This window comes from Xyrauchen texanus, chromosome 7 (assembly GCF_025860055.1).
Source record: "Xyrauchen texanus isolate HMW12.3.18 chromosome 7, RBS_HiC_50CHRs, whole genome shotgun sequence".
Lineage (NCBI taxonomy): Eukaryota > Metazoa > Chordata > Actinopteri > Cypriniformes > Catostomidae > Xyrauchen > Xyrauchen texanus.
The window spans coordinates 47651761-47675508 of NC_068282.1; the positions used below are offsets into that span (position 1 = coordinate 47651761).

A 23748-nucleotide genomic window follows, 5' to 3' on the forward strand; every position below is an offset into this window, starting at 1 on the left:
GTGCTTTTATAACAATCCTGTAAATGCCGAACATGATTGCTTAATAAACGACACGCTTCTCTTTATTTACAGCTAGTTGTCACATACAATTCGCTACATGATTTATTTAAAGGTGGAAAACTAGATTCTATACACTGCATTTAGGCTGTCAAATATCTTAACTTCCTTTAAAACAATACATATTTACCTATAGGAACTGAGTCTTTTTTTTAGAGCAATGACATCTGATGCGATCTCTACAATTTACAGTCACAGACGAACAGACACTTGTTTTCTTCAGTACAAATACAGCAGAGTTTCAGCACCTTCTTGATTTGCAGATGTACATTTCTGAAATCCAATAACCAGATAGCTATCTGAAGAGCAACATGTGTTGCTTATTCTTAATAATAGTGTTTTTTTGGACTCTCAATAATCGATATTTAGACATTGTTGTTTTTATGTGTATAAATTGTTTCATACCATGTGACCCACATTTGGTTTTAAATGATTAAAAATGGTTAAAAGTGAGTGGAATCACAATGAGAGGGCCATATCTCTGGGATTTAACCATAGAGGGCCTTAAAAATTAAGATACATAAAGAAAAGTTTGTTCTGAACCAGAATCTAAAAGGATATCAAGATATATTTAATACTACTGGAGTTATAGGCACTCCAACTTTAGAAAAACAACAGAAAAAGTGTTATTACCAGTTTTTGGACTCACACCATTGGCCTACAATGCAACAACAGTTTTAGTAATAGACTTATCTCCAACTTTAAAGTAAAATAATGATGCTGAAACCATTCTAAGGTTATTTTTTTGACCTGTAGTTTTGACCCAAAATCACAAAAATGTCCTCTTCATAGTCAGTAAATACTGATCCATGGCATTTATTGATTTTTTTGGCTTTCATCCTCATTTACGTTTACCTTGCTTTATAAAAGATTATTCACAAAATCAAAGATTTCAGCCAGAGAAATTTCTAAGAAAGTAAATGTATCTTGTTTTAAGAATGGTTCGATATTTTAAGTACAAATTATTTTCCGAAGTATAGATCCAAGAATTCCATAGGTTCAATAAAGGGAGTATTTTGGTGACATTTCCGGTGGCAACAGCTGAGAACTTTCAATTACTCATAAACACTTTAAATCCGTACAGTGATAATTTTGCACGGCCCCGGGGTGTGTCCAAAAAGTTCATATAACACAAAGGGGCTATGACACAGATATGAATGACACCTTCCTTTAAATCCTCCCATGTGACGAAAAGTACTTTCAGAGCAGTAGGACACCTGTTGAAAAACTAAAGCAGCTTAATGCATTATAATGTATGTTTCATTGTATAAAGTTTAAAGATTCAGTTACTAGGTTTCCTATTGTCTACAAACGGCATTCATATACCTTTCTTGTCCTCTAATCTGCTAGTTTGGGGTTTTATGGTGAATAGAGTACACACAGAGACGGTCTCTAAGCAACACTACTCTCAGAATCCTTCCGAAGACACTTAAGGACAAGTGCAGACTTGTGTCAAACAGAGTAGAATACACAACATAACACACACAGCAGGAATCAAGAGTACCTCAGGTACGAAGGCCACAGACATCTATGACACAGTATAAAAAGAAAGTTTAGAAATTAATAAAACTTGGGGCTGGGGAGCTCAGCAAGTAAGGATGCTGACTACACCTGGAGTCATGAGTTTGAATCCAGGGTGTGCTGAGTGACTCCAGCTAGGTCTCCTAAGCAACCAAATTGGCCCAGTTGCTAGGGAGGGTAGAGTCACATGGGTTAACCTCCTTGTGGTAGCTATAATGTGGTTCGCTCTTGGTGGGGCACATGGTGAGTTGTGCATGGATGCCGTGGGGAAGGCTTCACACGTGCTATGTCTCCACGGTAACACACTCATCAAGCCACGTGATGAGATGCGCAGATTGAAGGTCTCAGACGTGGAGGCAACTGAGATTCGTCCTCCACCACCCGGATTGAGACAAGTCACTACGCCACCACAAGGACTTAGAGCGCATTGGAAATTTGACATTCCAAAATTGGAAGAAAATGGAAGAAATTTAAAAAGCATACAATGTCATTTTGTCAAGGATTATTTGAGTTACTTCATATTATGAAACTAAATTTTTATTTTACTAAAGGAAATACCAGTGCTTGCAAGGCAACAAAACAATAGTATTAACCCATTAGTATTTAGTTTTTGATTATGTGATGCAAAATGCCACATCAGAGCTGCTTTGCCACTGTTATGACACTCAGCACGCATCTTGCTTTTCAGCTCTGCACGAGAATCACTGCACCGTCATTGCAGTGCAAAAACAGCTATAAATGGTTAAACAGATGGAAGAAAGATAAAAGATCAAACACAATTCAGTATAACAATAGATGTAACAAAATAAGATAAAATTCAGTTTGCAAATATTATGACAGGATTACATTTTGAATGCTATATTTTATGGGGCCATTCATGTTTATTGTTTAATTGCATATGTTGTACTATTTACAGGTATTTACATTGATTTGTGTAATGTGCTACACCCTGTCCTGTCTCTTTAAGAAAACAGTCTTTTATGTAAAAAGTGTCTGTAAATGAGGACATGGTAATGAGTAGGACTTGAATGGCTTTATCTCATCTGTGCTATTTGTGATTAGAATTAAATTATTATTATTATTTATTTTATTAACAACTGACTGTAAAGAACAGAAAGGGTGTTAAAAGAGAAATTATTCAATGACAAATGGTTTGAGTGGATCTTGTCTTTGAACATACATTACACGGAACATCTTTTACTCTCAACATGCAGTGCAAGGATCTCGGTGCTGAAAACTTCACCATTATACTACTCAATTACTGCTGAGTGAAATCTAAACATTTATCAGCAATTGCCAAATATAAACCCGTTCTCACTCCCGGAGCATCAAATACTGCTGCTTGTGAAAAAGACCAGCACATCAACAGGTGGGTGCCAAAAGCACCCTTTGGCGTCAGTTTCCAAAACATCTGGCAAGCACAATGCTTTCAATGACAAACTTTCAGTGTCAAAGACTGAAGCGAAGGAATCAGATTTTTATCATTGTCAAATTATATGTTGGAGTAGAATTTTGTCATTCTGACATGATATGCTGGGGTATGATTTTCATTTAATTTCATTTGAAATCATCCATTATTCACAATGGCAATGTATAATCAGCAACATGTATTATTCTATGTAATGTTTAATCCATTATTTTATATATATATATTCTGCTCTGATGAAGTTACCTGTTCAGTTCCAGGTGTATTCTATGCATTTCGATCTTTTTGTGTGAAGAACAGACACAAATGTACGTTTTTAATTTCGTGGTCCCCCGACATCCGCCATACACATTCAGCTTCCGACTCGTCCTAGTAACAAATTCAAAAATTGCCGCAACGAGAAGGCGTCAGCGCGACGTCAAACGCCATTGGCTCTCACTTGTCTTGTGACCGATTATGATGAGCTCAAGTTCGGATGTTTCCTTTCAATGAGATGTGTGTGACCTGTATTGGATGGCGTTGCCTACATGGATTTTCAGCAATTAAAATCTTCGCTTTCACTCTGTTCCTCACGCAATCCTATCATATCGTTTGGAATTATTATAGTGCTTTTGCATTATTTGTATTTAAAATAAATGATTGTGACTACTGCTTGTTATGTCTTTAATACTGTTGAAAATTGGTTAGGTTTAGGCATAATGGTGGGGTCAGGGGCTTCAAAATATTTTAAAAAAATTGTGTAATGCAAATTGAAATTATTTGATACTAAATAACCCAACCCAATCCCATCCCTAAACCTAACCAATTAACATCGATGTTAAACATGAAACCTCATTCATGATATATTGATAACTGTTTAAGTTCAAGAATGGGGTTGGGCTAGGGGATCAAAAATGATCGACATGATCGTGTAATATAACAAAACATATTGCGGATAAACACACGCAATACTATCCAGATATTGGCAGTGATGCCTCCCTTTTAGACTGCCCTCTGCGTGTGTCGGATACGGATGCCAGAGGGTGTTTTTGGCATCTGTAGATTGACGCGCTGGGTTCTTGCATAAGCGGCAGTATTTGACACCTCGGGATTGAAAACAGGTTGCAAATATATACATTTTAGTCGCATAATACGAAATTGGTTGTAAATGCAAGCGATTTCCTCTCGGTGTAGTAGAGGGTTGCGCATAGAGTTAAAGATAGATTTCGGGATTTAAGAATTGATATCGAGATCATTCAAAAGAAGCTTGCGATGCATTGGAAAATCTATATTTTTACCCACCCCTACTTTAGAACAAACCATAACCAGAATGTTTGAGGAATATCAAGAGTGCTGCCTTCTGTGATCTGTAATCACTAAATATGTATCCTATTTCATACAGGGGGAAAGTACAGAGATGGTCGCCAACCAAATTTCTCAGGTCAAAGAAGATCAAAGTTTGCAGTTTCACACATCGGCTTTTGAAGTTTTCAAAGGAAGAAAAGATGGTTGACTTTAAAGATCGTATCGCTGCTTTTAAAATCAACAAACTGAAAACAGCAGCTCAGAATAATGCTGTTAAATGCTTAGCACCTTTCGCCATGGTCTCCACAGCAGGGTGAGATAACAGAAATAGCACACAGTGAGGCAATTTCACTAGATGGCACTGTAAATCACAGTGGACAAAAATTCAAATGCTAATTAAATTTGGTTTATTTTGAACTTCTCTTCAGATGTTCATGGTGGAGGGATTTTGGCTTTGAATTTTCCATCAAAGAGAGCAATAAACAGCAAAAACAGTCTTTAGAAGCCACACAAATTACTGCCGCTAATGCTGAAAGTGGTTTCATTCACATCCAAGTGAGATGAAACATTTTGAGGAAACCCCCTGGACACAGTTCATGGGTTATGTGTCCATCCTACTGTGACTTGTAGGGGGTGTATCCATGAAACAATGGACTATTCATAATATTGCAGACACTTTATCCAAAGCGTCTAAAACATTACATTAACATCAAATGTGTTTTTAGTCCATCTGCACATTTTTCAGTTGTTGTTCTATGTAAATGTACTAAACAAACCGGCCACATCTTGTTTTTTTCAGCATCTTGCACAGTTTTTTTTTACTTCTAAAAACACAGCTCAAGATGCATTTGTTATATTTGTTGCGCTGTGTCTTGCTTATCCATTTTTTTTGGAGCTGTGCCCACACCTCTTTAATATTCCTCCAGTGTTTCTCACAGGATTTTGTGAGACTTTTGTGGGTGGACCTCAGACCCTCTAGAGGGGTCCGGGGGCATGTTCCCCTGGAAGAAAATGTTGTACATTTTAAAGTTAAATGCATCAATCTGGTGCACTTTAAGAGCAAAATTAAGAAGGTAGATCTATGAAGAACGTTATGCTCTTGTAAACAATTTTGTCTCATATCATCCAACAGGGGTCAGAATCAACAACCTTTAGGTTCCCAGCCTAAGTATTAAACCACTAAGCCAAACCACCACAATTATAACAGTTATAACAATCACAACAATCATCATTTAATGCCTGCAAGAGAACTGTAACAGGCCAAACAGCAAAAAGCCACATTAGAGACCCCTTCTTTGAATTCCTGTGCAGCAGATGCAACTACAAACCAGACAGATGTGAAACATGACTAGAACACCAATATACATAGGGACTTGAATGGACAAACTTGCAGTCGTAAAACACACCTCTCAACTGGGCCATTCGAAACACTGGAGGGATGGCAGAGGTCACAGTTTGAGGTCAAAAGGCCAATGAGGTTAAGATCTCTAACTACTGTTTTTATTGTTCCATCTGGGCACTAAACAAGGGGCACCAAGCTGCCTCACAATGCACCTCTATCTACTGATGCACTCATGTTTTCCACACCTTCCTTTCTCTCGTGGATGTCTCCTTCTCTGTCGTTATGAACGAGAGCTGCCTGTTGGTGGTCCATGTAGCAACATGCAAGCCACTGAGAGAGAGTGAGCAAAAAGTGAGAAAGCACGTGAGAGAGAGAATGACTGAATGGATGGCTCTGCAGCAGGGCAGGACTGTGGGATTAGATGAGACAATGGTATGCTTGAAATACGTAAGCCTCGCTGTGTGAAATAGAATCGCTCCCTGGGGACATGACTGCCTTCCATGCTGAACAAAGTGAGACACACAGCCTTGTTCCAGCTGACTTGTCAACAAAAGACACTTTTGATGGACTATTCAATCAGAGGGAAAAGCTCAGTCTATACGGTGGTGTTGTTTTCTTATAAATAATACGCTTATTATATTGTAATGCACATTTTGTACATTCTATTGTATTATGATGTATATTTTTCATATATTGTATTCTGTGGCGAATTCACTAAGCAGCTGGTATATATCCAGATGTGCCGTGTAGTCAAGCGCACTTTGAGCATGTTTTGGTGTCTGAATCAAAGTAGTGCAGTGATGCTGTTCAGTCCAGATACAGACTGTGTGTAATGTTGCATAATGAGTACTTATGTGTTCTTGGAGCAAACCACTAAGTCAAATTCCCTGTAACTTTCTAGGCCAATAAACACAAATTCTGATTCTCGTTACGAAAGCCATCAGCAACTACTTCATACTTTTTGTAAATTACAAACTACACCAGATGGCTCTGCAAAGACGTTCCAGGAAAAACCAGGAACTTTCATAACATTAATTCAGCACTACATTATAAATTATAAATTTAATCAGAATAACTTTGAAAAATCTTACATAACAGCCTTTGAGAAAAGGCAGATTTTTAGGTGGAAAAATAAGAAAAGAACAGAGAGATATACAGTTGGGTCCAAAAGTTAGAGAACCCTTAGTGAAAATGGTTGTTCATTTGTTTTTTGGTCTATTTTAATTATCAACATACCCATTTGAGTGAAAGGTTCAATTGAAAAATATATTTTTTTAAACTTGGTATGACCTCAAGCATGGACTCCACAAGTCTTTGCAAAACCTGATGTTATCCCAACATGATTTTGAGCATACATTTGTCCTTTTTCACAATTAAAGGAATATTCTGGGTTCAATAAAAGTTAAGCTTAATCAACAACATCTGTGGCAGAATATTGATAACCAAAAAAATGTATTATTTAGACTTTCACTTCCTTTTCTTTAAAAAAAAAAAAAAAAAGAAAAATGAAAAAATTGTGGTTCCAGTAAGACAGTAGTTTTACTCACTGTTTCAAAAGTATAGCCACAAGACATAAACAATATGTTTATTAACATGGTTTTAGTGTTATAAAATCACTTAATAACCTTTTCAGTGTAAAGTTATAGCCAATTTTACAACTTCATTGCCATGACGATGTAATGTCAACAAAATAATACAAAGTTTTAACAGAAGAATTCATTTAAGTGCTTTTATAAATTTATAAGTGTCACATTTCTGCCTTTAAAACCTCCAAACATTGGCCCCATTGACTTCCATTACAAGTGACTCACTGTAACTTGTTGAAATTATTCTTCGTGGTAATCAACATTATGCAACAAATCCTGTCGATTGAACCTGGAATATTCCTTTAAGTTGACATGGTCAATGTCACAAATTTGATTACATTTGAGTAGTAACCTAGGAATAGTGTAGAACCTTAAATATCATTTTTCATCATAACTTGTAATTATCCTAAAATGGGACCCCAAAATACACTTGACAAAAAGAAATTCACTTGCTGCCAGACAGATGTGATACTGCTAATGGTTTTTGCTGTAAAATGTGTGCATTAACTGCAAAACAACTTGCAGACAGTAAAAAGAGGTGCACAAGACAGATGAGAGAGAATACAATACTTATTTTAGTGCAAATACTACAACAGAGCTGAAATAATTACAGAGAAAATCAAAAAAGTCCATGCAAATTTAAGTAAAAGTATTATTAAAATAATGCCACTCCTATAAATGCAGAAATCTGATGCATATACCAATGGCACTTACCCTTGTGATGAAAAACTTTCAAAAGAATTTCCTCAGACATATAAACTAGTGGATCCAAACCCCTACTGTTACTCCTGAAGAGGAATGCTGCAAGTGTACAGAAAGTGGCTGGGAAGAGGAGACTAATCCATATAACTGGCACTGTGTAGACGGCGTTACTCTATCTGAGCTCTTAGCTGGGACAGCGGCACTTGTGTCTCTGGGGACGGCCGCATGATTTCTGAGACTCTGTGTGAAAAAGACTAATTCAGGCACAAGCTACATCAGTCAGGTGTTGAATTACAACAAGAGCTGAGGGAGGGGCCTCATCTCCCTGGCCAATCAGAGAGGTGGGCCATTGTTTGATTTAGGACAGGTTATTACCTTGGCAGCCAACCAACAGGTAGATGAGGGCAGTTTGGGAATTGAAACGGGTTGGTTTAATTATTATATATATATAAGAAAGTAGGTAGACAGAGAGACTGGCTGGCAGAAAAGCTGTTGTTAAGATAAAGAACTCTTTAAGTAGAACATGCTGACTGATTCAGAACACAGGCTTGATTGTCTGACCTGCATGCTGTCATAAAGATAATGCTAAAAAAACAACAGGATGTCAAATGTAACACAACTAAACTAGATTGAAATGAATCGTAAAGAACTGGATCTTGGACTAAGAATTAGAGAAAACAAATCATGGTTTAAAAAAAAATGCATTTATAACTAAACTTTTGTAACTGCACAACAGAATACATTTCCTTTCACTCTAATTAAATACCAAAATAAACACTTGATTAGAGAAAGCAAAATTTCACAAAATTGTACACAGCATTCTTCACCAAGGGAGAAAATGTTCTGTTGCACATATGCAAGCTCAGACTGGCTATCTACTCTGTAGTTTTTATTTTTATTTTATTAATTTGGATGAATGGTTATCGATCGAAATCATATGTGGAAAAGAAAACAAGTGTTTTCATGCAAGTGTTGAAGAGTTTAGGAAAACCCTTGTGCGTCAATAAAAAAAGTTCCTCAGATGTAATTAGGGGACAAAAATGACTGCATAAAAAAACTGCCAAAGAAATATTATATAATAATACTATCTTCCAATGAGTAAATTATTTTAACCAACATCAGTCCTGATCATAACAACCAAATATTCATTCATTTTCATTTTTTAACCTTTTAAATGCCAGTTTGTATACATAATGCTACTGTTGTTATTTACACACACACACGCACGCACGCACGCATGCGCGCGCACACACATACACATTTCTCAATACACACATACAAAACACACTCTGACATCCATACCAACACACCCCCATAATTTTAGCTGCATCATTTATTCAACTGGCCTGCAGTTCTCTATAATACAACAAACAGAAAATAGGAAAAAAGCATGTATTTGCTCCATGGGCTAAACACAAGGAAAATGGCACCATCTGGTGGATAATATAAAAAATATACATTTTGAAATGAAAACATTATATCATAAAATTCGTGATTTCATGCTTTAATTGAACTGTGATCAAATGTTACAGTTTTAATGGGTTCCAATGGGGACATTTTTGTCCAGAATGTCCTGAGTGTAACTATTTTGTGTAAAAAGTGTATTATAGATGTATTATAGGAACTGAGGTTGAAATATCAAAATTCCCCCAAAAATACACACCTTTGGCAAAATGTATGCTATTGGCATTACCAGCCAAAATGATCAAAAAACAAATATGAAAAAAAGAAAAATGTCCCGAAAGTCGCACAAGGATTAATACATAAACACCAATCTTTTGTCGAAAAGTTGCCATTTATAGTATTAATAGCAAATGAAAATGAAATTGACAGTGTTATGGTGTTTTATTTTTAAAGAATTCCCTGTTAATGCTGAACTACACATTCCTTGTGTTAAAAGATGCAAAAGTTGCTGCCACAAAGCTAGGGTGTAGGTAGTTATGTGTTGAATACTTAGGGACAGTGTGCTCTCTGTCTGCACTGGTCTCAGAACAGTTAGAAATGAACCATATTTTTATCCTAACTCCATATAAAGCCTCTAAAAGCAAAAATGTCAAGCTTTTGGATGAGCCCACTGATAATCAATTTGATAAAGCACAGTGAATATAGGATATTTAATGAGCCTGTAGTCCATGTACATGGTCATATTGTTTAACAGCCTGCAATTTCACGATAAATCAATGAAATATTTTAAATGGCATATCGGATGAAACTAGAGACTCTAGTCTTTTGACTCCAACAGGTTTCCATGTGAAACTTAATTAGATTTCTTACCAGATGAAATCAGCGCCATGTTATTTATTACATGACTCCGTGCATCGAAAGTTTAGCCTGTGGCGAAGCAAAACGTAATGTCTACACATGTAGACTCGGGATCTCAGGAAGTTAATTATAAGCAAATGAGTGATTCTCACTCAATCTGAAAAAAATATATCCTGGTCATATTAAACATCAAATAGACAAACACAATAAATAAATACATTAATTAATTAATAAAAATTACATTTAAGTGCATTACGATTTTTTACATTGTGGCATTATTTTAAGGACACCTAAGCACATTTTACCCCCCAATTTTAATTACCGTTCACATCCAGACATTTTATTTTTATTATTCCCATTGATGATTTTCATTAACATAAAAGATGCTGTAGAACAATTATTTTTTAAAATATATTTTTTTACTAAAATCTGCAAAAAGGAAAAGCAGTACCAAGGGAGTACTACTATGATATAAACTCAGCAAAAAGAAACAAGATTTAAACTGATTTAAACTGAACAAGTTTCACAGACATGTGACTAACAGAAATGGAATAATGTGTCCCTGAAAATCAAAAGTAACAGTCAGTATCTGATGTGGCCACCAGCTGCATTAAGTTCTGCAGTGCATCTCCCTCATGAACTGACCAGATTTGCCAGTTCTTGCTGTGAGATGTTACCCCACTCTTCCACCAAGGCACTTGCTAGTTCCCAGACATTTCTGGGGGGAATGACTCTAGCCCTCACCCTCCGATCCAACAGGTCCCAGACGTGCTCAATGGGATTGAGATCCGGATTCTTCGCTGGCCATGGCAGAACACTGACATACCAGTCTCGCAGAACGAGCAGTATGGCTGGTGGCATTGTCATGCTGGAGGGTCATGTCATGATGTGTCTGCAGGAAGGGTACCACATGAGGGAGGAGGATTTCTTCCCTGTAACGCACAGCAGTTGTGGTTGCCTGCAATGATAACAAGCTCAGTCTGATGATACTCTGACACACCGCCCAGACCATGAAGGACCCTCCACCTCCAAACTGATCATGCTCCAGACTACAGGCGCTCATTCCTTCGACGATAAACATGAGTCCAACCATCACCCCTGGTGAGACAAAATCTTGACTCATCAGTGAAGAGCACTTTTTGCCAGTCCTGTCTGGTCCAGCGAAGGTGGGTTTTCTCCCATAGGCGACATTGCTGCCGGTGATGTCTGGTAAGGATCTGCCTTACAACAGGCCCACAAGCCCTCAGTCCAGCCTCTCTCAGTCTATTGCAGACAGTCTGAGCACTGATGTAGGGATTGTGCGTTCCTGGTGTAAATCGGGCAGTTGTTGTTGCCATCCTGTACCTATCCCGCAGGTGTGATATTCGGATGTACCGATCCTGTGCAGGTGTTGTTACACATGTTCTGCCACTGCGAGGAAGATCAGCTGTCCTTCCTGTCTTCCTGTAGCGCTGTCTTGGGCGTCTCACTGTACGGACATTGCAATTTATTGCCCTGGCCACATCTGCAGTCCTCATGCCTCCATGCAGCATGACTAAGACACATTCAAGGAGATGAGCAGAGATCCTGGCCATCTTTATTTAGGCGTTTTTCAGAGTCAGTAGAAAGGTCTATTTAGTGTCCTAAGTTTTAATAACGGTGACCTTAATTGCCGTCTGTAAGCTGTTAGTGTCTTAACAACCGTTCCACAGGTGCATGTTCATTCATTGTTTATGGTTCACTGAACAAGTAAGAAAAACATTGTTTAAACCCTTCAAAATAAAGATCTGTAAACTCCTGAAAAAAGGACGTTTCTTAAAAGAGTTTATAAATACGTTACATTTAAAATCATAATTTTATTCAATTTATTTATTTTTCAATGTGGTAATGAGAATATCATAATGACCATCTTTATTTGCGTTGCAGTATAAAGAATTTTGGGGGTTAAACATTTGTAACTGTCATGACAATAATGTCAAAACGTTGAAAAAAAATCGTAATTGCTCTAAAACATAAATTTATATTAACAGTTTCTTATTTGTTTCTTTTGATTTTGGAGTAAAATAGGACCAGGACAGGTGTTGTGAGAATCACCCGCCAGTCAATGGGAATGCAAGCGTGTTTGTGTATGTGTAAATCACTGATCGCACTTTAAATGACAGTGTATAATATTAAAGAGGATTATAACTGCCCTCCAAAAAATACATCAAAGTGTAACTCTATTCATCGCATGAAAGGATTCCATTTCAAAAGAACACACTAGACTACTTAAATTTGCACAAATAATTTACAATGGCAGCAAATTCAGCCTTCATCTCAGTCATTTCACAGCTCTAATGCCCAAACCCTAGCACCACCTGTCAAACATACATGTTTCACTTCAGAAACCAATTACCTCTGAACAGGACTGCTGGGTATTCTTGATAAAGTGCTTGGAGTATTAATTAATGTGTTCTGACTAAGAAAAATGAGGCAGAATTAAATTATAGATGTATCATTTTTCATTAGAAATTGGGTTGATGGACAGACTCTTCAAAGCAGGAACGCAACTGCCAAGAAACAAATAACCTATAAGACTGCATCGCTCTCCATTCACTGTCGCTCTCTCAAACAAACATAAAACACTGATATCTGGCCTCTCCGCTTTGGATAATCAGACATTTAATTTTCATTTGCAGTAGGATGGTTCCTGGGGTGCATTTTTACAAAGAAAGAGACTTTAAAAAGCACAAAACATATCTGGATGAATTGTTACTAAATAAAGAGCTTCAACCCATTTTCAACAGCTGCCACCCACAGTTTAACTCAGCACCCATTTCATAGCATTCAGCATTACAGTGAGAATGAGAATTAGGCCTGTCACGATTATTAAATAATCGTCTGATCGCGGTTATTTGAGAAATATTTTGCACTTTTAATTCAAATCACATTTTAATGCCAAAATAAGTGAATATATTCAGTAAATGCCATGAACGGCGCGTTTGTCTGTCATTCAATTGAACTTCGAGCGCCGCACCACGGACATCAACCCGGAGCAGCTCCTGTCTGGAAGAGCATGTGAAATACAAACGCTTCTCAAACGCTGTGATGCGGATCGTGGCAAACTCCCGCGAAAATATAAACGAACAAAGATTAACGTTGACAGTGAACGCATGTTTAATTTAACGATTGTGTTATGGCAAATGTTCCTAGTCAAAGTGGGTTCATTCACACATTGACTATTTCTGTGGAATGATAAAATTATGAAATGAAATCTCAAAGATTTTGCTTCATGAGAAATAAGGGCTTGTGGGTTTAATCAAAGAGCATTAATATAACATGTGAAAGTGAAATATTGAATAAAATATTTTGTATTATATTTATTTTATATATATATATATTTATTTTAGTTCCAAAAACAACAGTGCAAATGTAAAATTTACTAAACCTAAAGTTGACCAAAGAGACATATTTATAGTTTTTAGGCATATTTTAATATCTAAAAACATATTTTAATGTCATTCATATAGTTTTGAAGGAAATCTTATATCTCTATTATTTGTTTTATATATTTGAAGTTAAATATGTAAAAATGACTTCTTAAGATGTATGAAGCACACATGTGCTTTAAGAAAAATGTATTTTGACAATTAAACGTAAAAGTAAAATGAATCATCATAATCACAATTATTTGCTTGACAAGTCATCGTCAGCCAAATGTCATTATTGTTACAACCTTAGTGAGCATGTGGCTGAATATGTGTGTGTATGTAGCTTGATAAAACAATAGAAGTATATGGTATGTCCCTATTTAGATACCCGAGTGGTGTGATAGGTACATTTTTGTGTGTGGTTGGAATACATACCATACAAAATTGTTCCCAAAAGTAAGCTATATTTGACAAATCTCTGTGTGTGTGTTTGTGTGTGTGTGTATGTGTGAACCTTGTATAATTTAATGAAAGAAAAATTGATCTGTGAAATGAGACACTCTACATACACTCAAGGCAGCTGCACTGACACACACACACACACACACACACACACACACACACACATTCATACATGCAATAAGAATGAGCATATGTAACATAATGAGCAAATTGAAATTGAAGCTGCTGTTCTTGGTTTTGAATAGTATTGTGGTCATGTCACGTAATTCTACAAATGCCTGGTGTTGAGTTTCACTACAAACCTTAGCACATGCCCACTTGCCCAACTGCTTAGGGTGAGTTCAAGGAAGAAACATGTGGCCCACTCATCTTCTATTTATTCTGCATGTAGGTTTAAATCTGAAGGATTGTCATCTGAGAGAACAATACTAGCACCTGCTGCTACTGAAGTGAGATCCAATGTGTGTTTATATACTGTATAAAAAGAGGAGACTGAGCAAAACTGGTCTCTTTTTGGCTAATATTTGGTATGTATTTATGAAAATGGATGTATGGCAATTTGCCAACTGAAGAGAAGACATGCAACCAGATTTGCTGGGCAGGGCTCAACCATAAGGATGCCTGGTGCCCATGTGAGAGAGTTTCGAGACAGTTGACAGAACTGTCACTTGGACTTTTGGGTCAGTGCCTAAGTTCTTAAGATGAAATATTACATAAGTTGATCATGTACTGTGCAAACGTTATAGGCACTTGTGAAAAATTTTGCATAGCGAGGATGTCTTCAAAAATAATGACATAAATAGTTTTCATATATCAGTTAACATCATACAAAGTCCAGTAAACGTAAAAAAAGCTAAGTCAATATTTGATGTGACCACCTTTGCCTTCAGAACATCCCCAATTCTCCTAGATACACCAGGACAGTTTTTCTTGGTTGTTGGCAGATCAGATGTTTCCAGCTTCTTGGAGAATTCGTCACAGTTCTTCTGTCTATTTCGGCTGTCTCAATTGCTTCCGTCTCTTCATGTATTCTCAGACTGACCCGATGTTCAGTAGGGGTCTCTGTGGGGGCCATTACATCTGTTGCAGGGCTCCCTGTTCTTCTATTCTATTCTATTTGCAAAAGGAATGTTTGGGAGTCTAAAATGTATATTTCTTATTGACACACTAAAGCTGAGGATATAAATAACCATCTTAAGACAAATGCTTTTATGTCTTGAAAACTTAAAACATTTGGTTTTCTGTGATGTTTAACTAATTTAAATACATCACCAAGGTAACTTTATCTAGTTGGCTGACAGATTTAGTAGTTTTTGTTGAAATTCCCAAATTGATATTTTTTTTTTTACATTTGTAATGTTTTGCACATTACTGATAAAATATGCCATTATTTTGCAGAAAATGTGTTTATAGAGTTTATAGCTGTCACAAAGTTAGATTAAAGCAGTATTATATTATTGCAAAATAGGATATATTATTTGTTGAAAATAGTTTTTTGCTTTTTGGAAAGGAAGCAATGTTTAATGAAAAATGTGAACAGATTTTTCTGACAGTATAAAAACATGTTGCCAAAATGTTTTATTTATGATTGTGTTTAAATGCGCAACAATACTCTGATAACTAACAAATGTCAGCTTATTTAAAAAATCAAACAACGCAAAGAGATTTACATGTTTACATCAAAATACTTACAAACTTGTAATTATTGTATTATTCCTGATTTTGACGTCAAATGGTAAACAGTCATGTGCACAACACTAGCACACATTGGATAAGCCGGTAAATGTGTTAAAGGGATAATTCACCCAAATGTGTGACATCCCAGATGTGTATGACTTTCTTTTTTCTGCAGAACACAAACAAAGATTTTTAGAAGAATATCTCAGCTCTGTAGGTCCATACAATGCTAGTAAATGGGGTCCAAACCTTTGAAGCTCCAAAAAGCACATAAATAACCCATAATACTAAGTGGTTTAATCCCTGTCTTCTGAAGTGATCTAATTGGTTCTGGATGATCAAACTGTAACTCCTTTTTCAATGTACATCTTGCCATTGCAGTCTCTAGGCACAATCATGATGTCAAGCTCACCAAGGAGACTGCAGATGTCAAGATATACAGAGAAAAAGGAATTACATTTTGGTCCGTTCACACACAAAACTGATCTTATGGATTACTTTTATGCTGCCTTTATTTGCTTCTTAAAGCTTCAACATTTTGGAACACATTCACTTGCATTGTATGGACCTACAGAGCTGAGATATTCTTCTAAATATCTTAATTTATGTTCAGAAAAATAGTTCATCCATTTTTGGATGAACTATCACTTTAACAGAATGGGCAAAAATCTATGTGTGCCAATTCTTTTTTGCTTAAACCCAATCAATGGAAACCCATTTAAGGCATTCATATGACCACACATGCATAAATACTGTAAGGTTGTGCATTTAAACATACTTATAGTTTCAGTGGTAGGGTCGGTGAAACTGTTGACAGGGCAAGTAAGAATCTCCACTACTGGTCTGAGTGGACCAGCAGAAAATATCCTCATTATTGAGTCCTGTGTGGGTTACTTAGCTTGCTAATTAGTAATATGGGTATCATATCATGTATTTTAGTCTTGCTGGAAATATTGCATCAATGTTTCAGACAAACAAGCCAGGAAAAGGTACAATTAAGGATGCACAGATGTATCGGCTGCTGATGTTTTTGCAATATGACAAAGTGATGGATTATTTATAATCAGCTAGTAAAAACTCTGTGAATTTAAATGTACAATCTAGAAATAATAATCACCACAATATGTAGAAGGATCGGCACTCCTAAGAACATGTAATATTTATTTTTTATTCTTTCTCTTTCTCACAATAATGTAAAAAAACACCATAAACGGACATTACGGTTGTGAAAGCGGCACTTACCTTTATAGGCTACATGATGAGTGAAACCAACCAAAACACTTTAAAACCAACAGACTTTGACTTCTGAGAAATCGGTATGATATCCATTAATGCTGCAAGATTGATTAAATTAAGCTTGAAATTGCAATACGGCCTTGCACGGTAACGAAACATTAAAAGGCAAAAACTAGGGGTGTGACGGTTTATCGCGGTACGATGCATCACAGTTATGCCGATTGAAAAATTCAATTTTAATTTTAAATGGATCATTGACAGTGTGAAAGCAGCATATGTATCTAACATAATTCTGTATTTTCAGTAAGCATAATTATTAGTTCATATTTCCATTTGAAGTCTGTTTTTTATCTCTGATGGATCATACAGCACTTTTAAGAACAGTTTTTTAGCTACATTTTTAAGGAAACAAACTGTTTTGCATAATGTCTATAAAGTTATGATAATCATAATTAAAAAAAAAAAAAACATTAAATCATAACATTTCTTGATTCAGGCTTAGTTTAAAGAATTGAACCGAACCGAATCATGAGATGAGTGAACCGTTACACCCCTAGCAAAAACAGAAATGAAACAATGTTTTAGAAGTACAAATAACCTTTTCTCATTTCAATCATCATGTTATCATATTTTGCTCATTCAGAGGAAGTATGCATATGCCTACAGGAAGACAAAAAATGTTAGCAGGTATGCTGAAATAGGTTGATTTATGTTTGTATGTTCAAATAACACGAGGCAGCAGGAAACCGCCATCCAAACCCAACATATTCTCCCACTAGTTATAATTACACATGTACAATAGCACAGAAACGCCCAGAGTTGTTAACTTGCAAAGATATGGAGATGTTGATGATGCAAGTCATGTATTTACGGACTTGTAGATACATTTTACTTAATGCCACCATGGTTATTCGCTAAAGAAAAATCTACTTCACTCTACTATACAGAATATAAAAATAAAGGCCCTTGGTGGCACAAACAAAGAGGATCTTTTTTCTGCAAGATATTGTGTGACAGTGGGGGGACTTCACATCTGTTCTGAAATACAGCTCAACTCCCCAGGGCCAGAGGCTGAAGCACACAGACACAGTGGCATGAATTCGTAATGTTAATCAATGTGAAGGACGACACACCCCCTGTGTGAGAGCAACAGATTCTGCTGATTTATGCCTATGCAGAGCACCAAGACGATGTGTCATTAGTCGACACACAATGCATTAAAATTTCCCGTCCCTTAATTATATACTCTCTCTCTCTCTCTCTCCAGCACACGTCAAGGTAATTACAGAGCTCCCGACCATCGTTGTACTCTGTCACACACATTGAGTCACATGACACTTCTCTTAGGATGACCAATCTATGTAAGCCTGACCACCTCTGGCATCTGTGCTTGACAAAAGAACAATGCTTTTTAATTTCTTAAAGAGCACATCTCAGGACAAACATTGTGGTTTGGAATCATTTTAGGAACAAGGAGCATCCTGGTCTCACAATGGAAACGTCACTCTAGTGACATTTTCCCATGAACCACTACAACATTGTTGTGGTTGTATTTAACTTTGTTTATAAGGATTCTGTAAAGCCTTGGTTATCTTCAAATGTCAGCACATTTCTTTCTACAGTAGAAGACGGCCACAATATGGACAGATAGATATCAATACAGTACATTTAACATGCTTACATGCAACACACATGTAAGCAGTAAACCACATTACATATGTGATACAAAAGGGTCCAAACTTTACACTCATCAAGCACCAAATGAGAGTAATGAGTGTGCTGCAACAACTTATCGATAAATCGATAATAATCGATAATTCAAGTAATCAAAAACAAATTTCATCATCAATTAGTCGGAAAGAAATTTGCTTAAAGAAAAGAAAAAGCTAAATAATGAAATTGTTATAGGGCCAAACATTTACAAATATATTTAGTTATACAAACTATGATTTCATGGCTGCCAAGAAATATTTATCACTGGCAAATTGTCACAGTCTCAGTGAGTCTGCTGGTCTCATCTTTCTGACAGAACAATCTAACCATCTGCACTCGATCTACACTCACGCAGCTGGGAGTTTTCTTGTGTCCCCAGCTGGACCAGATCTCCGCCTCCAACCGCGCTATTGAGATGATGTCGTCCCAGCTTGCCGAGCTCAAATCACGGTCCAACAACTTCGCCTGCCTCCCAATACTAGTCCCACTGCGGAAGCTCCCGCACTAGCCAAAGCGGTTCCCCCCAGCATCGGACACTCAGAAACATTCTCAGGTGAGGCGGGGTCATGCCGCACATTCCTCTCTCAGTGCTCAAAATTGTTCTCGCTGCAGCCCTCCGCATTCCCCTCAGAGACAGCTAAGGTGGCTTTTGTCAAACGTTCCTGTCCGGGAGGGCCGGCGAGTGGGAAACCACAATGTGGGACAATGGCCGCCCGCTGCTCATCGTTCTAGGAATTCTCGGCAGAGCTCCATCGGGTTTTCAATCATTCGTCCGCGATGTGGCGAGGGTTCTAGCCAGATTGTTTCAGGGTAACTGTTCAGTCGCGGACTATGCCTTTGAGTTCTGTACACTCGTTGCATCCTGTGAGTGGAATGATTGAGTGCAGTGGGATCAGTTCCTGCATGGGTTATCCAATACCATACAGGATGAAATCTACGCCTTGGACTTGCCTCCCCTTTTTGATGACCTGTTGGATCTGGCCATTAGAGTGGACTATTGTCTTGTGCTTCGACACAGCAGACGTCACTCTCCACATCCCAAGCGACAGACCGTCACAACCATCCCACTCCTGCTGGGTTATCGGAACTGCAGTGGCAAAACCCATGCAGATCAGGAAGACACGGCTGTCACCAGAAGAGATGGCGCATCACCAAAGGACTCTGCTTCTACTGTGCTGGTGCCAGACATGACTCAGCAAACTGCCCAGTACACTCATTGGTAGGAAGTTGGTTACTGGTGAGCGCAACTCCACTGAGCAAAACCCCCGACCTACAGACTCTTCTCCCGGCCCAACTGCAGTACGGATCGACCAGCCATTCTGTCTCTGCCTTGGTGGACTCCGGAGCAGAGGGAAATTTCCTGGATGTCGCCAAGGCTTCCAGATGGTGGATTCCGGTGGTCAAGCTGGACAAGCCCATCATGGTGTACTCCATCATTGGCACGCCCCTGGCCATCGTCACCCATTCCACTAAAACTCTCACCCTCATCTCCGGCAACCATTCCAAACAGCTGTCATTCCTCCTGGTCCACTCTCTGTCTGCACCGGTGGTGCTAGGGCACCCATGGTTGGTAATGCACAATCCTCATATTGACTGTTCATCCAATTCTGTTCTTGCCTGGAGTCCGTATTGTCTGTCCCATTGTCTTAACTCTGTTGTCTCTCCTGTCCAGTCTTATGTTTAGTTTCAGTATGAATTGGCAGATTTATCCGGAGTACCTGTGGCAAACCATGATCTGCGGGTGGTTTTCAGTCAGTCAAGCATCGCAACCCTTCCTCCTCATCACCTGTACGATTGCACAATTGATTTGCTTCCTGGGAAAAATACTTTCAATTGAGCTTAACTTGTATTGAACCTGGAACATTCCTTTAACAAGAGTTCTTCACACTGGCTTTTCCTGCAGTAATTCCTGCTGCATAATCAGCATAACTGGCCTCAATGCCAATGAGTCTTTTTCTTCATAAACCTAATAATTCATGCTAATTCATGTGCTTCCCACTCCCCAGGCGGTGCAGAGGAAGATTATAAGCTCTGACATGGGAGAGAAACCCTGTAGCAACCAGACTCCACACTACAGGTGGGCCGTGAGCATCCCGAGGCAAAGCTTTCGTTTCAGTGACACTCATTCCCAGTCTGCATGCACAGGCCTGTCCTTAAAGGGAATGAGGGTCTATTGAAGTCAGCTTACAGAGATACCACTCATCAGGGTACTGAAAAGCCATGTCTGCATCTTGTTTTATATTTCAAGTGAAAGGAATTGAAAAACACAGCTCTATTTTTATAAGGAGGCCACCTCTGGAGTGTGAGTAAAGATAATGGCATTATAGTGAGGACATGTGGTGTCATAACCCAGAGAGGGTGGTGGTGGTATTGGTGGTGTTGTGCTTAAAGGTTCTGCACTGGCAGCACAATAGAGGCCAGGTTAGGCAGACCCATAAAAATTGGAGTGAGACAAAGCTCCCCTATCAGCACTGTGCCCTTGAGCATGACACTTTATTTAGATTGCTCCAGGGGAACTGTTCCTGCAAGTTACACACTGTACAGTACGATGCTTTGGATAAAACCTTTAGCTAAATGCCCAATAACTAAAAAACAGGCCACCTGGTATACATGCCCCATTTTCAAAGATTTACACATTAATAGATATAGCCATCTGAATGCTGATGTTCTCGTTGGCCACTTCTGGGAGCTTAGAGTAAATTGTTGTTTTAAAATCGACAGTTGGGCTCTAAAATCTTAGTGGGTGAGCCAAGTTTGAAGCCACTGTAAACCAAACAGTGCCAATAAGCACATAGCCGTGATCAATTTGAATTCTATATACCTTAATAATGCAACAAGTTGCTACTTTGCTTGGCAACTGTAAACATATCACAGGTAGGCTGGCAAACTAAATAACTTGGACAATTGTGATTGTGACTTTTGTTATTAAAAGGTTGTCGACACACATGTTAGTGTAAACACATGTTTATGCTGTAAAAAAACTTTCTCTTATCATATTTTGATGTTCAGTGAAAATTAGTATAAGTGAGCCATTTGTAAGTTGAATTCCCCTAAAAACTTACGCTAGCTGTGACATTCTTTTATAACATAGCAACACTAGCTAAACTAATGGTTGTGTTTGAGGTTTAAATTACCTTTTTGCATAAACACTGGTAGACGGGGAGAGTTTGGAGAGTTTCAGCTCAGTTCACAACTCAACATGCTGAAGTGTCCTTGGGCAAGACACTGAACCCCAAGTTGCTCCCAATGGCAGGCTAGCGCCTTGCATGGCAGCTCTGCTGTCACTGGTGTGTGAGTGTGTGTGTGAATGGGTGAATGAATTCACAGAGTAAAGTGCTTTGAAAACCACTAATGTTAAAAAAGTGCTATATAAGTGCAGACCATTTACAACAACCATACAGAATTCAACAGAAAACTTCAGATTTCTACAGACTTGGGTGTATCCTTCACAAATTTCCACACATTCCCTGCCCCTTGTGTGTTAGTTTGTTAAATATTTCAGCTAATTTGATAATACTTTCAACAGTAGTGCTGCACGATTATTACAAAAACATATAATTGCAATTAATTTTGATTAATACAATTTACATGAAAATACTTTATATATAGTATACAGTATATATAGTATACAGTAACTGCATGCCAATCCATGCCAAGCTTCTTTTTTTTTCCATCTTGGCAGCATGAAAAACTAAACTTTAATTAAAATTTGAATACATTATGCATGGAAGCAAGCAATGGAATTGTGATTGGTTACAAAGCTCAACTGCAGCAAAAACATGTTAAATAGAAAATAAAATAGATAATTTTGACGCAACATGAGTAGACCTACAAGGACTGCTATACTTGGCACTTTTTCACAATTAGTGTAATTGCAATCTTAATTTTTGTTCGATTAATTATATCGCCCTATTCAGCAGCCCTTAATAGTGTTGCTGAACTCACAGCTCAGGTTAACATTTTTTACCATGTATAAATATCTTTTATATTTTCCAACAAAATTGGCTCAGAAAATGCCAAAAGAGTAAGATTCTGTCTGGGCCTGGACTAACATAAACAATGCAAAAAAGCATTGCAAATATAACATTTGGAAACAACTAAATGTTTTCTGTAATAGACACTTTTCACGATTCGTTAATTCCAGCAGCCATAATTTTAATCTTGATCATTTTTTGCGATTAGCTGTCCAGCCCTACATACTGCGTGCGGTTGGTACCATTTTATAAAGCAATATGCAGAACTTTTGAATCTAAAGCGGGAAGCATACAGCGCATCTGGTCAAGTCCAGAATAGTATTAATCTTACACTGATGTACAAGTAATGAATGTCCAACTTGAAATTAAATAAGAATTGTAGAAGTCTTACAAGCTCGAAGTAAAACTTGCTTGAAGACTGAACACAGTCTAAACTGTCTCTGGAACAGTTACTGTTATGGCATGTGACTTTAGACCATTGAGACTTTAATCAAGCAGTGCAGTTAACATATGACAATGTTTAAATAAATATACACAAGTTTTGTAATACAAGGAATTTTATATAATAAAAAAAATGAATGAATGAAATATGCCATCACATTAGTTGTTTGTTTGGATACAGTCCAGTTATAGCCTAGTTAGGATCAACCTCCAACCCCACATTTATGCCTGATGGATGGGAATCTGTCACAATCTGTCAACTCAGGCTCTGCAAATCAATCATACCCACATGGCACTATTCACTGTTAATGTAACAATGTAGAGTTTACATTGTCCTGTACACACACACACACCTGCACACCTGTCGAGGCTGAAAGGTCGACAGGTTTTTTGTCCCTGTGATGTTGACACAGTTGGAGCTGTCAGCAAGTTCACAGAACATGATGGCCACCAGAGCGAGACTGAGGGAGAGACAATGTTAATGTGTGATGCAGTAGTTTTAACGAAAAACTTTTAGATTTGTATGTCTGTTAACCACGGTTAACATATAAGTCAGGGTTAACCATATAATAGCTGGAACCTGCCAAGTTAAAGATCTTACAATATGGTCACAAAGCTTGTCACTAACAAAAAGAAAAGAAAAAAAAAAAGCAAATGGACCTCACAGGGCTGAATG

At 37.6% G+C, this 23748-nt stretch overlaps 1 protein-coding gene across 5 annotated transcripts in view; it reads right to left on the bottom strand.

Annotated features, from left to right (window-relative positions):
• LOC127647013 (receptor-type tyrosine-protein phosphatase F-like) overlaps window positions 1-23748 on the bottom strand; it is a 321133-nt gene that overhangs the window by 247301 nt on the left and 50084 nt on the right. For 4 of the 5 annotated variants that reach the window (XM_052131057.1, XM_052131054.1, XM_052131058.1 and 1 more), the window contains exon 1: window positions 7931-8126. The exons of the other annotated variant lie outside the window; for it this stretch is intronic. The gene's annotated coding sequence lies outside the window, so the exon portion shown is untranslated. Of the gene's footprint in view, window positions 1-7930; window positions 8127-23748 lie in introns of those variants that run through there. 5 annotated transcript variants of the gene reach the window in all.